Consider the following 6,417-nt stretch of genomic DNA (forward strand, 5'->3'; position numbering starts at 1 on the left):
GGAGGAGGGCGGCGGCGGCACCCCGAAAGCTGCTTCCCCCCCCCAAATTAAAACGTCTATTTTTAATGACCCTTCCCACGTTAAATTATGTAGCGATACATAAGTGAGAATGCTAGTGGGAGGCTAGCACAATAAAATCTAAGGGAAAATACAGTCTTTACAATTAAATATAGTCTTTAGCCATTAAACTGTAATTTCCCTTCAGCTGCAGGTGTGGTCAGCATCAATAAGAGCAGTCTTACATTTAATAGCCTCATCTTTCTGTTTCCTTCCTTCTTGTTATCATTTCTCTTTTATTTCCATAGAATCGTCGAATGGTTTGGGTTGGAACATATCCAGGCTCCCCTGATGGCTGCCCGCTCGTAGGGGTCAGTGTGGTCCCATGGCCACGCATGACCAGCTACAGCGCAGCGTGCATAGTCAGCAGCTGTGTGGCAAAACACATGGCGCCTGTCGCGCTCACCTCTGCTGCTGCTGGCATGTGGCATGGCAAGCCAGAACCTCTGTCTTTCGTGTGAGAGGGAAATGTGTGGTGTGTCCCACACACCACCTGCCACATGTTGTCACGTGTCCATTGCACCCCGTGTGTAGCCAGGGCTGCATCATCCCTCGCTGCTCTGATTTTTCTGAAATAATAGCTGTTGACAACAAATGAGTATGACACATCCAGCGTATCAAACAACAGCTTGTTTATCTGTTTCTGTTGCAAGCTTACTCAGTTCCCTCCATACCACACCCTTTGCGTTCACAGTATTGCATTGTATGCGCCATATGCTGACAGCATATTACCCCCAGAACACACACCAGGCAACTTTGGACACAAAACCAAACAGTCCTTCCTCTTTCCCATCTCCTGTACATCCCTGAATTGTTGAAGTGGCACCGGGAACATACGGCTACTCACTCAGCAGCACATGTTGAAAATCCCCCAACTTCTACCTTACTTCTGTTAATTGTTTTATTTCCTTCATCTCACCGGTATAAACAAAATGCTGCCTGTGCAAAACTGCCACGTATCTGAGAGTCCCAGTTCAACTGACTGCCTAGTCCAGCAAGAGGGTTAGCAGGATATTCCCTAGAATTTCTCAGGTGTGCAATGGTATTGATTGGTTTGATGTCTACCGTGCATAACCCACCCTATGGCCCCGCAGGCCCGGAGGGGCATGTATAAAACCCACACATATATGAATTGTTGTTCACGTGGGTGGCGCACTGAGCTCCATTCCATCCATTGCCACAGGATCTCAGAGTAGTTGAGGTTGCGAGGCATTTCTCCAGCCCCTCTGCTCGAAGCAGGGACAGATTAAGCACTTAGCCCAGACTTGTGTCCAGTCAGGTTTTGAGTATCTCCACAAACTCTCTGCAATCTGTTACAGTGTTTCACCATTTGACCACCCTAACAAGAAAGGAACAAAAAAAAAAAAAAAAAAGAAAAAAAAAAAGGGTTTTCTCATGCTTAAATGGAATTTCTTTGTATTTCAGTTTGTGCCTGTAAAATAGACAAGACTGTTCACTGGGCTTGACCTAGCAAGCTCTGCCTTCAACCTCTTTTACTTCCACACCACCCCCAACAGGTATTTATACACATCGATAAGATTTGTCTGAGCCTTCTGTTGTCCAGGCTGAACAAACCCAACTTTCTCGGCTTTTCCTCATATGAGATGATGGTCCAAGTCCCTAACTATCTTCACAGCCTTTTGCTGAACTCATCCCATATGTGCATGTCTCTCTTGTATGGGGAAGCCCAGAACTGGACACAGGACTTCAGATGTGATCTCATCAGTCCTCACCACACACACCAAACATATTCAACTTACTGCGCCAGTTCTGTCCAGTGTGAATTTCTCTTCACCAGACTTCATAATCTTTAGTGCACAGAGTCTGTGTTCCATGGGAACAATGTGTATCATAGAATCATAGAACTGCTTGGTTGGAAAAGACCTTTGAGATCGAGTCCAACCGTACCTTCCATTACTAAACCATATCCCTAAGCACCTCCTCTACCCATCTTTTAAACACCTCCAGGGATGGGGACTCCACCACCTGTTCCAGTGCCTGATAACCCTTTTGGGGAAGAAATTTTTTCTGGTGTCTAATCTGAACCCTCCCTGGTGCAACCTAAGGCCATTTCCTCTCGTCATATTGCCTGTCACTTGAAAGAAGAGACCAACATCCACCTTTCTACAACCTTCTTTCAGGTAGTTGTATGTTGCTCAACAATCTCTGTTATGCTTCCAGCTTTGCAAATATGGGACATAATCACATGGTGATGTCTGATAACCCCAAAAACCCACCCTGTCATGAATGTAACCAATTCAAGTTGCTTTCTTTGCCTCTTAAGCACGTGGCAGATCTGTCCTAGCCATTTTATTTATCCTACCTGAACAATGGATGCTTTACATACCCCTTGCTTCCCCACTGTAGTTCATCTGATGCATCCAAATGCAGACAGGCTCTAAAACCCGCCGTAGCAGGATAAAGAGATGTCAGCTAAACCTTTTATGCAGCACCCCAATATTTAACTGACACAATAGGACTGATTTCCACAGTAGTAACCTATATATTACAAGGCTGAATGCCCTAAAATTTGCTGCAATGTTTATTCACTCATGCTGCAGAATGATGTACCACAATATCACATGCTCCTACTTTGGTATGCCTCCTGCAAAATTATAGCTGACAGTCATAATGCAAACACCATTGAGCATTTCTAAGACTGACATTACTGAAGGATATGTATGTTTTTTCACTTGGTTCTGCATAAGCATACAGGTCCTGCTCCCCAAAGCCCAGGTGTGATTCAGACAGTTATTCTGAAAGTGATTTGCCTCATGAGTATGCAATAGCAAAGGCTACATAACAGATGAAGTTGGTGGCCAAAATCCCTGTTCTAGAGATGCTGTCATCAGATGCTCTACTGAATGCTTAAGTTGCTCACCGATACTTCTCATTTCTCATGGCTGTGAGCCAGAGACCGCTTCTGGATTCCAGGTTCCCATCCAATCGACTCAGTACAACAGCACAGGGGAAACCACACTATCACTCCATTAAATCCTAACCAAAAGTACCACTTCAGAGCAGGAGGCAATCGTGGCTAAGTCCCAGCAGGGTAAACAAATAAATAAATAAATTACACCAAAACACCAGACAGTATTTTTGTTATTTGGACAGTAAGAAAATAGTATTTTCTTTGTCAGAATCACTACATTCTACGTCTTCTGGAACAGAGTTCCCACATGCACTACGTTCACACTTCTGAAAGTTGTAATTTCAGGTTGTGAGATGCACAAGTTTGTTTACACAGGGAATTTACTAATGGAAAACTGCTGTAGTAACACTGCTTTGCTGAAGATGCGTGCAACCACTACACATCATCTAGCAGGCACACGTATTTCAGATAAGGATTGTTCTGCATTCAAGTATGCTGCTTTCAATATAGTATAACGCAAAAAAAAGAAAGAAAAGCCTACATTAGGATTCATATAACTATAACTACAGTGATATAATAAAGGCATATTTTTTTCTTTAATATTTCCATAAGCAGCCAAGCTGTAAGGGCAGGTGCCTCTACCTCCCAAACAGGGTTAGCAGTGTGTGGGAAGAAGAGAACTACACAGCTGGGAAATTCAGCAAAGGAGATTTCTGGCCATACAAATACGTGTTTGGTTATAAGACATTTGAGAAGTCATACTACAGGTGTAGGAAAGAACCCATGGTGACAGGAAGACGTGTGATATATACCTCAAACAGTTTTAGATATTTCAGCTGGGTCTTATGATTATCAGGAACAATGTATTCCACCAACTACCATTTGCCACCTTAGCTCTCCCCCATGCAAACTGTTGCCTTGTATCCCTTTTATTGTTTGTTGAGCTTTTGGAGTCTATGTTGAACTTCCGCACAAACAAACTTTGAGTATTGAAGTGACAGCAATGATGGAGTCAGTTCAAAGAGCAGGCTGGATAACCTGTATCTCTAGAACAATTTCTCATCATCTAGAAACTAGAGACAGTGTGGAGAGAATCCTGAAAATCTTTCAGTATTTCTTAGGAGGGTGGAACAGGAGAAAGTGTCAATTTATTGCTGAGGAAGTGCCCACCCAGGACGTGCCCACTGCTGGAGAAGCCGTTGAGTTCTTTTTAAAGAGTTGATCCAGCAGCTGAGTTGGATATAGATGTTATACTTTCCTAGACTTAGGCAAGCTTCTTTTACCTTTTTCCTGTTCTGTTTTTGCAAGTGAAGGTGAGGTGTCTCCTGTCTCAGGACAAAATTCTCACTATTTGATAGTGCTAGTGTCCTCAGTGTCAATGATCCAGAGTACCAAGGTTTCACTCTTTAGGAAAGAAATATAATCGTAGCATCAGAAAAGAATGGATGCCTTTGAACACCAAACATTCTTGGAGCCCTCCTTTTGAGATTTTTCCCATGAACTCTGAAAAGCATAATGTAAGGACTGGTCCAAAGCCTTAATGTATGCAAAATCTGATTTCACGGTTGATTCCATGAAATGTCTTTTGTCACCAAGTTCACTAAAAATGCAAACCAGACATTTAGTGCCAAGGTCTGCAGGACATCACTTGGTCGTTCACATCAGAAAGTTCCATATACTGTCTCTGGCTCTGTGTGTGAGCTTCTGGCGGAAAAATAGTGGGAACTCCAGTCTGCATGTGTTGCTAAACTTAATTAAGTTATGCCAACTTGCTTAAGACTGCACATGGCCCGTGTCTGTGGTAGTTACTCATTTGGTCAGCTAAGTCTTACAGCAATGCTTCTGCTTCACGCTAGAATAATAAATAAAAAATATAAGGCAAAGTCAATGCCTTTGTTCACTCATGGATGCTTGGGTTCACACATGAACACAGAAGGTCCTGCAGAGGAAAATGATTTCTGGGTTCTGTTTCAGTGGGAAAATGGCCGCATCATTCTTGTTTCACACCGTGCAAAATAAGGACTGTGCAAACTGGTGCAAAATCATCTTTTTTAATTTCACACCACCTCAGTTTCTCACTGTTACACCAAACCTTGCTCTGAATAAACTACTAAGGCAGCGGAAAAGGGAAACACCGCTGCCAACACAGGACTCCCAGCCTCAGGGTCTGCAGCTCAGTTCCAGGTTTCACCGACTCAACGCCAGAAACATCTCGGCCCAGCACCATCGACGCCTCCAGCCTCATCCTGCCAGCTGCTCCGCGCCCATCACCCTGGCACCCGGTCACCCCGCGTCCCCTTCTGCAGGAGCCCGCCCAGCTCCTTTGTCACCGAGCTGCCTGAGAACGAACACCGATCGCATTGCCCACCCCATCCTCCCCGCCCCTCCCCTTGCGGCGGGGAGGGCGGGGAATGCGCGCGCACGTTGGGGCGGGACGCGCCCAGCCGCAGCCGGATGGAACCGGCGACGGCGGCTGCAGCAGGCAGAGCTCTACGAGGGAGGCGTCTCCTCTCGAGTGCCACCACGTGCCCCCCCCATTCTCCACAGTTCCCTGTCCGCGGGGAGGGAGCGAGCAGGCTCTGCCAGGGCGGGAAATAAATGATGTCGTGTGAACACTGGGAGAAATGGGCGAGGTCCTTGCTGGTGGTGAAATGGAAGGAGCAGGGACTCCCTCGTTCCGCTGCGGGACACGAGGGAGGGGGGCGCGCGTCTGACTGGGGGAGGTCAGGGGCTCCTGCTGCCCTTACTCTAGGCACAGATTGAGAACAAAGGAGCTGCGGCTGGCAGAGTTACCGGCAGAAACAAAGGGATGGATCGATAGCAGCTGGTAGGCTTCAGAGGGTGATGTTGCAGAAGACAGGCGTTTCGCCTGGCCAAGCTGCAGTTCGGCTGCAGGGAAACGGGGAACAGCACTGAGGATCTGGACAAAAGGATAAATGTGCTTTTGGTGGAAGCTAATTCGGAAGGAAAATGCTTCCTTCTCTTTCTATCTCCCTTCTGCCCCTCCTTTTCATTTGCCTGGCCCTTTCTCCAGCCGTTTCTTTTACTCTGCGTTTTCCCTCTCCCACCTTCAGAAAGTTCATTTTTCTGTGTGCCTGCTTCCCTCCCCCCCTCCCCCCCCCCGGTTCCTTTCCCTCTTCCTGACTTCTGTTTTGTCCTTTAATGTCTCTCCCCATTGTCTTTTGATGAATGCTGGTCCAGTGATGACTTAGGATTTCGGTGCCAGCTGGGAAGGATCTGATGCAACCAGAGGGTGCCGATGCCTTGTAGGCACTTTTATGCATTAAGATTGATAAACACCCGCCCTGCGAGCTGAAAGGCTTGAGAAGGGCGTATTAAACGTTCCCGAGTTTCTCCCAGTTTTTTTTCTGTGCCCGGAGCTGATGAGAAAGCATTGCAGGGAATCTGTTTTTAAGTCCTCTTTCATTCGTGGGGGAGCAGTTTTTTCCTCTGACTGATGCTCCCTCTTCACCACCACCAAGCGTGGT

The sequence above is a fragment of the Cuculus canorus genome, chromosome 1, assembly GCF_017976375.1.
Source record: "Cuculus canorus isolate bCucCan1 chromosome 1, bCucCan1.pri, whole genome shotgun sequence".
Lineage (NCBI taxonomy): Eukaryota > Metazoa > Chordata > Aves > Cuculiformes > Cuculidae > Cuculus > Cuculus canorus.